This window comes from Cygnus olor, chromosome 1 (genome assembly GCF_009769625.2).
Source record: "Cygnus olor isolate bCygOlo1 chromosome 1, bCygOlo1.pri.v2, whole genome shotgun sequence".
NCBI lineage: Eukaryota > Metazoa > Chordata > Aves > Anseriformes > Anatidae > Cygnus > Cygnus olor.
In genome coordinates, this window is record NC_049169.1 from 86,288,876 (window position 1) to 86,300,389 (window position 11,514).

The following is an 11,514-nucleotide window of genomic DNA, read 5'->3' on the forward strand; positions in this document are numbered from 1 at the left end:
TGACAGCAGGCTTGTGTAAAGACCCTGCTAATGATTACAAACAGAAACACACCACACCGTCAGCCTCTGCAGGCCGTGAGGTATCCAACAACCTTTTCACAGGAGCCGACATCCACGGCTCTCTCAGTTTCCTTAGAGCTCGCTCCTCAACACATGGCCCTGTGCCATTCACCCACGTCCAGCCCCAGCCGCTCATCTTCCTGGCCATGGAGATGAGCAGCTTGCTTCAGCTCTGGCTTTTCTTTCTCCCCCGCACCCTCTGGGCCAGCCGCCCTCCTTCCCACACAGGACAGCTGGCTCCATCCGTGCTCATGCGTTTCCTACAGACCTGCACCTTTTTCCCGCTAACACTGCTCTTTGTGTATGCCCAGAGGTCTCTAGCTCAGCAAGCCACCAGGGTGCTGGGGCCGTTGCTGTACTGCACACGAGGTACATTTGGCTCCTGCCTTTGGCTTGTCTGGGAACCCCGTGCAAGAGGCAAATGGGATGGCAGAGAGGGAGGGCATGACTGGTTTAGGGCTTTAACCACAGCGAGAGAACCAGGAGACTGGGACCAGTAGGGAAGGAAAATGGGTTCAGTATCAAGCACGGCACTGCAGAGAAAAGCCAGTGGAGCCCAGCTTCCCACTGCAATGTTTCTGAATGTATTTCATCCAAATATCTGTCACCAGCATCGCCCACAAGGCAAAAATGCTACCTAGCACAAGATGTCAGCCCCCAGGGGCACCACAGGAATGGGTCTTGCTTTCCCCAGGGGGGTCAGAGAGGTGCCTGCAAACGAGGGGCCTTACCCCACACCTCATTACATAGATGTTTTGGAATCAGCAGAACCCCCAGCCACACGTGGATGCAGCTGGGGGTCAGAGCAGAGAGAGGCACTTTGCACAGCTCTTTTTGCCACCCATCACCCATGCACCAGAACAGGTGGAGGTTCACAAAGCCAGAAGCCATGTTTGCACTGGGATAATGCCACAGAGCCAGCACATACCTCTCAACATCACTCCCTGCACCTCTCCACAACCCCAGCCTGAGCAGATTCACACTGAGCAGTGGGAAGCCCGTATTTAAAAGCGAAGCACAGCTGGGTAAGCAGCTGAAGGCTGGCTGGGGCTAACACCCTTTCCCCAGGGCATAGACCTTGCCCGGGTGCAGAGCCTGGCACCTCAGGTACTCCACCTCTTGCAAAAGCCCCAGCAAGGCCGCATCCTTCCTGGCCCTGGTCTACCTGTGCAGCAGCAAGGTGCAAGATGCTCAGTGGGGGGCAGGAAGGGTGGCAGAGACACTCACCACCTCCCCTTGTCCCCGGCACCACACCACAGCCTGCCCCTCCTCCAGCGACAGGAACTCCCTGCCATAAGCTGTGCCCTCCCAAAAGCTGCAGGTCTTTGCCGATGCCCCCAGATTCCTCCCAACTGACCCAAGCGCCCGCATTGCTCACCCAGCTTCCTGCTGCTCCTTCCTGTCAAGCCCAGGGCCAAGGCAGGTAGCGAGCCCAGGCAGGCTGGATGTTTGGCCCCACAGGTCCTGGCAAGAGGAAGCTGTTTGCAAGAGCGGATGTTGAATTTTTTTTGGCTTTTGCAACAGCGATGGAAGAGGTGCCACACCTCCCCGAGGAGGAGCCCCAGTCCTCACCCCTACAGCACAGAGCATCCCATGGGGGGGAAATGTGTCGTCAAAACGCTGCAGTTTGCATTTGGTACCCGTAAAGTGGGGTGGAGGGGAGAGAGCACACGTGAAGCCCATTTGAACAAGACACCCGCTGCCCCAGAAAAACGCCTTGGACAAACACAGTTTCGAGTGGTTTGTCTGTGGCACCTTGCAGCTCAGCTAGCAGCCTGAACAAGCGAGAGATAGAAGAAATTTGGGAAAACAGCATCAGAAAAAAGGGTGAGCAGAAAGACCAGAGACAGCTTATCAACAGAGCATGTCTATTCTAGAGAAAGGAAAGTAAGTGTGTGCTCACATGTCTGTGCAAGGAAGAAAGCACGTATATTTATACTTGACATTGTACAGACCACGTGGGAAAGGTGCCTGTAAACACCTAGAGCAGTGGATGCCTCTGTACCTAAAAGAGGAGACGTGCATGTAACTGCGGGTTGTGTGTGGGTTATCCGGGCATGGCATGAAATGTGCGGCATGAAATGTTTATTGTGTGCACGCACTAAGAGAGAGGGGTGCTCACCTGAGGAAGGGAGTTGCAGGGAAGTGATGCAATTAGGACACAAGTGTATACACCACAGACGCACAGCACAGCACGTAAAAAGCATTTGTTGGTAGAGATTTCATGCTTGAGTCTGCACGCCCCCACGGGAAGCGAGGAGGAAGCAGCGCATGTTCAGGGGGTGAGGGTGAAAAGAGTGCACGTCTGCAAACATGAGACAGGGAAAGACTGTAGATGCTGGCACCCCCGGAAAGAAGTGTGGTGGGGATGCTGCGTGGTGACCGCATGCGTCGAAATTCACTCCGAACAAACCCTGGGAGCTCTGTAATCTGGATTAGATCGGTGTCGCACCCAGCTGGGTGTTGCAGCTGACCTCTGCAAATTTCCCAAGCCTGACAGCTTCGATTTGCAGTCCGATGTGTAGGATCTCTGGCTCGACGTTTTCAGCTTTCTGAAAGCCAGGGTTTCAGAGCCAGTGTGTAGCAACACCTCAAAAAGACAGCCAAGCTCAGCGCTGCTTTTCGCGTAACATTCTTGCTCGCCGAGGTGGTTTATTTTTTCCTTCCTCCCAACCTCAGTGTGGTTTGCACGCAGGTGCTGTTTCACTGAAGTCTGCATGTTTCAGGGAGCTTTTCAGGAAAAGATAAATAAATAAACAAAAAAATAACAGGCCTGGGTTTGGTGCCAGGATTGCTGCTTTCATTGTGTGGTTATGATGCACTCGCACGCCCATGCACGCTTTGTAGCCAAGAGCATTGCTCCGTGCAGGCGTGGGCACGCGTGCAAGAGGGGTGCAGCATGCACTGGGGGGCACAGTGGGGAGAGGACGTGGGGCAGCCGGGTTGGGATGGTGGAGGGCAGCTGGTGGGAGATGTCCTGTGCTCGCCTTCCATGCCACAAAGCAGCAAGCACCCAGGAAGATGAAAATGGCTCTCGGGGCCTGTGCAAAGAAAAGCAAGGGGAAAGTAAAAGGGGGGAGGAGGAGAAAGGGGGGGGAGGGGGAAGAGGGGGGGCGAGGAAAAAATGGAGAGGAAAAAAGCACAAAAAAAAAGGAGAGGGAAGAGCCCAACAGCAGGCACAGCTTTGCACAAAACAGTTGTTTCCAGGTGCCCTCTTCTGGCCTTTCTGGGGTTTCTCCTCGGATGCCGCCTGCCCAGCCGTAGCCGACTCGGGGCCCGGGCAGGGCAGGAGGGGTGGGTGCTGCCCTCGGGGCCCCCTCCAGAAGCTTCTGGCCCGGTGCTGGCTGGTTTGGTACCGCACCGTGGTGTTTTGGGAGCTTCCACCCAACCCACGCTTCTGTTTCCCTTGGGGTTGTGCTCCAGCGCCAGCGAGCTCCACGCAGAAGGCAGCCTCCTCCTTTCCATCCCCTTGGTTCGTGCCCATGCTCAGCAAATGGACAGAAGGAAAACCTCCTCTCCTCCTTCACCTGCCCCCCTGCAGCCCCCATCATCACACCAGCTCCATCCACCCACCACCCGCTGAGCTCCTGCAGCTGCCGGGGCTGCCACTCCTAGCTGGAGGAGTCAGCTGGGCCGGGAGTGCCTCACGGAGCAGAAGAGAGTAAGAAAAATTAAGCCAGGAGTCCTTAAGAAGCCAATCACTTATGTTACTTAAGCAGGTGTAACCTGCAGGTTAATCTGCTTGCTTAAAGATAAATAAATAAGCAGCTGCTGGGGAAGGATAGAGAAGGACAGCACAAATGGGGGCCACCAGAGGCACACCTTTATAACCCTGTTTCCTTAGGGATACCTCAACCAGCCAAGATCACCCTCCCCAACACATGCACAGGTGTTGCAGATAGGAAGATGAAGGATTTCAACCTAGACCGAGTATTTAAAACACAACTAAGAAATCCCTGCGTCTTTAAAAAGAAAAGCCCACCGATGTTTCTTGTTTGGGAGGCTGCTTTCGGTTCCCTGCCCAAGCTGTGTTTGCATCCCAGCTCCTACCCCAGAATGAGCAGCGTCAGATTTTCCAGCATTCCCTCGCTGTGTGGGGAACAAGGCACTTACGGGACGAGGCCAGGAGAGGCTGGGATAAAATGAAAGATGAGCTGCGAGACCCTACTCCCACCTCTGCCCTTCCGCTGCCACTCAGCCTTGAATGCCTCCCAAATACCACTCCTTTCACAAGGCTTTTTCCTTCCTGAAGACAAGTCACCTCAGTGTACCCTCTGGGAAAGCCCGGGGCCTCCAGCACGGACGTGTGCCTCCTCTTCTGTGAGTGGCAGAACAAGTCTGAGCAGCTACAAGAGGAGCCAAAACTTGAACCTACTTGTAGCAGGGATGGTGAACACAAAGTAGTGACTGACATTGCGTTTTGAATATGAATCACAAAAATCAAGTGTCTAAGGGAAGCCTCTAGCTTTGACTGCTCAGATTTCCTTGACCACTACACAAGAACTAAGTCAGATAGAAGACAAACCTTTATTTGATCTGTGCATTGAGCTGATCCCTTTTGCTGGCACAAAATGCACCTAATGGGGAGGAGGAACGTCAGGGGCCAACCTAGTTCGTGAGTTTGAATGAGCTCCCTTTGAGCCTAGCCTGTGACACACAAACCTAGTAAAAAACTGTTTAGGAAACCTGAACCAATAGCAGCTTTTCTGCTGCTGCTTCTAGGGAAAAGCCCCTCAACACTCCCAGGCTTGCCAGTCAGGATATGAAGAAAAAAAAAAAAAAAAACACGTGGAAAAGGACACAGAGCCCTGGCCAGACCGTGCTCCTGTTGTCCCACTAGATGACAGCACCACCAAGACGTTGTGCAACCCATGCTCCCACTAGCAAGGAGCAGGATGCTGCAGGCACCCACTGCCTCCACCTCTTGTCTCTGGAGATGGCTGAACAAAGCATTTAGCCCAAGGACAAGGCTTTGTACAGGAGCTGCGTGGTAAACTGCCTTCCCTACCTAGAGGTGTGCGCCAGAACCTGCCTAATAGGTACTGTGCTTAAATAAGGCATCCCTAAACTGTTGTCGTCATTGTGTGGCCCATGCATTCCCCATCTCCTCCTGGTGAGACCAAGAAGTGATCAGTTCCCTGAGCGGCAATGGGCTAGCTGCCCCTTAAGCATGGGTCCAGGTCTTGTGTCCCTTCTTCCTGCCATGTTGCTCACCACCCAAGTTTGAGGCCTTGGCCACCAGTGGCTGTGGCCAGCCAAAATCCCACACTCTATGCACAAAAGTTTCCACGGGAAATCATATAAATCATCTAGGTTGGAAAAGATCTTCAAGATCACCAGGTCCAACCATCACCCTGACCTACCAAGTCCCGTCAATAAACCACATCCTTTAGTGCCACGTCCACATGTCTCTTAAGTACCTCCAGGAAAGGGGACTCCGCCGCTTCCCTGGGCAGTCTGTTGAATGACTGACCACCCTCTCTGTGAAGAAACTCTTCCTGATGTCCAGTCTTAACCTCCCCTGGTGCAACTTGAGACCATAAATGTGTCTAAAGACCAGGAACATCATAAAATGAAATAATTATCATTTATTTCATCCCATACAGCTACAGCAGTTTTGTTTTTTGTTTTGTTTGTTTTTCAAATGGACACAGCACCTTCTTTCTATTCCTTGGAGAAGCAGAGCTTTTGGTTCTCACCTGACCAACCTAGGCCTGTAAACTGTGCTTCTGTACAACTTCTAATTAGGGCTTTGGAAGCACATGTCCTTCAAAGCCTCCAGAGAGGGTTCTCATCACTTACCACGTGCATACGCACGTTGAATCAGTTGAGACAGCTGCTTTGGCGCCCGATGGTAGCAGAGCAGTTTTTCATCTCTAGATAAGAGATTGGGCCTGAATTTGCCTCAGGTGTTCTGTCACAGTTGCTGTTCTTCTCCAGCACATATGCTTTGAGATAAAGAGGACTCACAGGCACGTCTTCCTCCACTGCCACTGTGAAATGCCTCTCCTCCCTTGTCAACCTCCCCTTACACCCGTGACTCTTTGGAGCTGCAGTTTGGTGGTTTTCCTACAGCCGAACCACTTTTCCTGATGCGGTCTTGCCAACACCAGAGATCTCCCCTCCTTCTCCCCCACCGCAGGCCAGTCCAGTGCCCTAACCCAGCAGAAACACCCGCCCCGCCAGGACTAAGTGGTTAATTCCCAGCAGGGCTGGGAGCTGAGCAGCCCATTTCAGGGCTGGGGCTGGGACAGAGCTGGCACGAGGGAGCGGGACACTTTTAGAGCTGGTAGATGGGAAGAGGACAATCCCTCAAGTCCCCAACAGCAGCTTTTGGGAACAATCAAGCAGCTGGCCTGACCCTAGCCACAGCTGCATCCACCAGAGGTGACATTTGCTATTCAGAGAAGTGTATACCCAGCCTCTCCCTTTTCTTTCAAACGTGTCCCAGCTATTCCTGTGGCACATGGACAACAAGGAAGAGGGGTGGGATAGGCAAGAATGCGCGTGATAAGCACGTGTACTTTGGCAGCAATCACTAGGGACATATTTGCTGTTCCCAGCAGCGCGAGATTAGGCAGCCCATGTGCCGCCCAAATTTCTAGTTAAGATGAGAGGCCTGATATAGAAAAAGAGTGGGAGTCCATTTATTTCCATTCATTTTTGCTTGTTAAACAGAACTCTCTTTTGAGGTCCTTGGATTCCCAGAAACTCCTCCAACATGCAGAATTTAATTTCCCACTACAAGGCCTGAAGTCTCCCTACAAATCATTTTTTGTGCAGACGCATTTTCTTCCTGCCAGTGCTTTTTTTTTTAAGACTTGGTGCTGCTCAGTTCCTCTTTTGGAGAGGCTAGCTTTTGGCTAATATCTTCTTTTTTTATACGGCTGAAACAAAAACAGTCTACAGAAATTATAAGCTCAGCAAAAGGGTGTTGGAGGTTTTGCTGGTCGAGTCTTGGGTTTGAGTTACAGGCATTTCCCCTACACTAGGAACCACATCCTCATTCTGTCGCTTGCTCGCACTGGCCCTGGCTACTGAAATCACAGTGAAGCCAAGTGAAACTGGAGATTTAGCTAGCGCAGTGCCTGCACCATGCGAGCCCTGCAGCAGCCCTTGCAGTGCATGCCTGCCAGCCGCACAGCCGCTGGTAGAGCCCCAAGTCAGGCAGCCATTCTCGGAGACACAGCTCCCTCAGGTGGCTTGCTTAGCAGCTGTAAAAGCTCCAGGAAAGTGGAAACTGAATAGAGCAGAGCTACAGTGATGACAGTGACAAAGCAAGACCTCACAGGTGCTCCCTTCTCAGACAAGAAGAGAAATCAGGTCTGCGTCCCACACGGGAGCACAAGCAGCAGCATCGCAGCAGCTTCTCAAGCCGACAACCTGACCCTGCTCTCCCAGGTTGGCATCTGCCAGGAGAGCCACCAAGGGATGGGCAGAGCCCATCGTGGAAGCAAGTGAGGTGCACGCTTTGCAGAGGAAAAGCTGGAGATCCCTTACGTTGAAGTGACTCATTAGCAAAGCAGCACCCCTTTATTTCATTCCCTTTCTCGATGGGAAAGCTCACCTTGCATTTAACAGAGGAAGAAGGGGCTGTCTGATTCAGGCTGCCAATCAGAGAGGTCCCAGGCTGTCCCAACAGGCATGACACGTCAGCAGGAGGCTCGTCAAGGGCTCAGTTGTCCTAACACAGCTCTGCCTCACCAGGGCTCACCTGGGGAGCTGTAAGCATGGAAACGCAGTTTCGGGATGCCCACAGGCCATTTGGTTTTGGTTTCCAAGCTGTTCATTTTACCCCACGGTCACCCCGTGTTCACTCACCTGCCCGAGTCACCGAGTAGGATTGGAAATGAAAGTAGGTATTTGTGTGGGAGGGCAGGCAGCAACCCCAAATGCCTTCCTTCTGTTATTATGTAGGCAGAGAAAGCGCATGGGAAACGCAGCCAATGAGCGCTGCTGCGCTCAGAGCTCCTCTGTTGTGGGGTTATCTCTTCCTGTTATCTCAGCACCTGCATTTCAGAGGCACCGAGACAGAGACCATCTAACAATACCACCCAAAACAAAGGGACATGAAGCGCCGGTGCGGTGTTGGGGCTGGTGCTGCTGACAGCCAAGCGGGCAGGTACCAAACGTCGACTCGAGGCATTTTTCTGCCCTGGTTTGTGTCCTCTCCATCCCTCCACACACACTTTGCCCAAACAGCTGGGTGTTGCGTGCCCAAACAGGGTGAGCAGGACTGCTGTACTCAGGCCCCTGTGCTGTTGGGGCTCACTGCCCTCGCTGCAAGCCCTGGAGAGACAGTGTAAGCCGCGCACATCTCGACGCAGCAATGCCCGCCTTCTCTGCACAAAGACGTTCCTCTCCTCGATCCTTTCTGAGCCAGGGCTGTTTACAGCAGCACTGGTAAAGGCTGAAAATAGCAAAGCAGCCTGGAGATGAGCTTCCCAGGGCAGGCAAGGTGAGCAGGAACCATGGTCTGCAGCCACTGGAGGGCCCTGCAGGTCCCCTCCGCTTCCTCTTGGCTGGCATGAGGCAGAGGGGCACAGAAGCCAAGTGCAAGGTTTCGGTTTAAAGAGGAAAAATAAACCACCCAGTGTGGGTGTTTTGTAGGAAAGGAAAGCTAGAACAGAAAGTAACACTTCAGTAGTGCAGGCTCGGGGTAACTTCACGGAGGGTAACAGAAAGGCTGCTGGTCCTGATCACAGGAGGAGGGGGAAGTGGGAGGCCCAGCAAGGCAGCAACACATGGGCCCTGCCCCAGGGGCTCACCACAGCTCAGATGAGGTCTCTGAACAGAAAGAGAAGCCCAGATCCCTGTGGGAAGCCCAGGGCAGCATGCCCATACTGATCCTGATATGAGGTAGGTCCTGGTGAGCCTGCTCCTCTCTCCACACAGCTCCACTCTGTGCCTTCCCAATTCCAGCAGATCAAGGAGGGCAGCAGCCAAAGCAACCAAAAGGGAGGCACTTGGGGTGCTGATACCTTCCTGGCTTTCAGGGCAGACATGTCAAGGTGGCTTCCTTCTTGGCAGATGATGCTCAGAGCCCAGCTATGGCAGATCAGTGACTGTGGCCCAACACAGCAAGGCAATTTCCCATCCTTGGAAAAAGTGGGAGAGGAGGCCACTTTGTTGGCATAGGGCCTCTTAGTGTGCTTGCCTTCAGTGAACTCAGTTTTCTTCCCACAGTGAGCCAGCATCACCCAGCAGGGTTATTTCACAGATTTCCCAGTTACTAGAAACTGATCTTACCCACAAGCCTGAAGTCAGACCTCTGCACATCATCACTCGTAATGCAGGACCAGTCCCTCGGTCACTCTGGGGATCAGAAGGTGACAGAGCTGATGGCCCATGTGCTGTGTGGCCAGCACTTGAGCTCTGCTCCAACATATCACCCACAGCACACACCATGCAGGACTGCAGTTTGAAAGACAAAAATCAGCATTTCTTGAGCCTACTGCATGGTTTCAGCACAGCTGAGGCAATGACGCCCTGTCTATCAGAACAGAGAAGGGAGCTGATGGGCAAGACAGTCCCAGCTGGGGCTGATCTTCATCAGCCTGAAGATCCGATGCGGAATAAGGACTAAGTAGGTGTCATTTACCCCAGGGCATAATTTTGGCAAGCATGCCAAGACAGACATTTGAACCAGCCACAGCCTCCTACTTGACCTTTCACACGCTCAAAGTTTTATTTTAGAAATTAAATTAACTGAGTCCAGCCCTGCCTGTGCCAGAAGCAAGAGCCTTCTAGACTGATTAATGCCTGGCTGAGGTTACAAGCAGGTCTTGTATGCTTCACCAGAAAGCCCAAGTTTGGGCAGCAAGTGCTGCTGATGTCAAGTGGCCTATGACTAGGATAGAAGACACAAAGACCAACCACTGCTTTTTCGGATGCCTACTCAGACCACACAACAGGTGAGAGCTGCAGGAGCACAGTACAACAACTGCCCGACCGCCCTGCTCTGATCACAGCGTTGCACTTTTCCTCCTATTTCTTCAGTGCTAGGTCTTGATGTCCATCACCAACAAAAGCTGCCTCCTGCATATGCTGCATCTCTTGAATGGGAGGACAAGCCAGCACCCTTGTAGAGTGCAGCTCAGCACGTTAACCCTCATCTCATCCCGCATGGGAGGAGTGGAGAAAAACACTTCATCTGATGTGAATCATGGATAGATTTGTCTACGAAAGAAGAACCAAGAAAGGTTGCAGCAAGTATCATCAGAGCTGAGCACTTCCTGTTTTTTCTTAGGTCTTAAAGTTGTCTCATTTTCCAGAACTGAAACATCCTCTATAGCACAAAAAAAAACTAAGATTTGAATGCTCCATGACACACACACACACAGAGAAATTGCTGACTTCTTGTAGGCATCAAGCAGAACTCAGGAACGTACAAATACCCTCTGTTGCAGCACACTGAAACAAACATGAGACATCGCAAAAGCAACGGTGACTACCAGAGAAAAGGAGACAGAAGCAAACATATTTATTGCCCTAACAAGACTCCTGTCGGACAGGGTACTCTGCACTCATTTCCCTGCGTCTTCCTGAGGGTGGCTACATTTTCATACAACTCCACCCAACAAGGCTATATTCAGCTTTTTTTACTCAGCTTGGAGCCCCTTGTCACCTCAGAGAGAAAGGTTTAGCTGAAAAGCGATGGAGCAGGAGCCAGAGGAGACCTCAGTGGGTTGAAACGTGCACCTCCCCACTGCACTCGTGCCCGCTGCTGTGGCCATTTGCTGGCAGCCATGCCCCCGGGAACAGGAACCAAGGGCAGAATTTGGGTGTGCTCAGCCTTGCAACAGCTGAGACAAGGAGGTTTCATGGTTCACAGCGTGGTCTCCAGTCTGGCCTCAAGGGTGGGGTTGGACCCGGTTTGCAACCAACAGCAGAAAAGCTTCTTCAGCTGAAGGAGAGACTGAGGACCTGAAACCAACCCCAGGAGCGGCTGCTGCAGCCGGGAGCAGGGCACAGACTGCAGCAACAGGGATCAGGCAGAGGACACGTGCTGCCGGGGCACTTGGTAGAGGTGAGCTGCGGAGCAGGAGCATGGCTATGGCACAGCCGCCACGCTGCAAGCGCGGCCGGCAGCGTTTGCAGAGCTGCCCGCCAGGGAGTTGCCAGCACAGCGGTTCGGCTGGGAGCCAGGCTCTGCATGACTGACCCCGGGTGATGAGGACACCTGGCACAAGGCTCCCAGCTGCAGACCCCCACCAAGTAGGTCACAGAGCGAGGTCCCTTGACCTAAGCAGCTCTCTAAGAGGAAGGCAGGTGACAGAAGCTCACCAAGCCCCAGCCACAGGGAAGGAGCATCTCCAAAGCGCTCCTGCAGCTCTGGTAAACCCAGGGCACCGACAGCACTGTTCAGTGGCAGTGGAGTCCCAGAAGGAGCCCATCTTCCCCACCAGGTCCCAGTAGCCCCCCTCTCTCCCAGGAAGGACCAGCACTACCCTA

At 53.0% G+C, this 11,514-nt stretch overlaps 1 protein-coding gene across 3 annotated transcripts in view; it reads right to left on the reverse strand.

Annotated features, from left to right (window-relative positions):
• The window catches only part of PTGFRN (prostaglandin F2 receptor inhibitor), a 104,242-nt gene extending 96,313 nt beyond the window's left edge, over positions 1-7,929 (reverse strand). For all 3 annotated transcript variants that reach the window (XM_040567131.1, XM_040567122.1, XM_040567139.1), the window contains exon 1: positions 7,628-7,929. The gene's annotated coding sequence lies outside the window, so the exon portion shown is untranslated. The remainder of the gene's footprint in view (positions 1-7,627) is intronic.
• Positions 7,930-11,514: the final 3,585 nt, after the last annotated feature.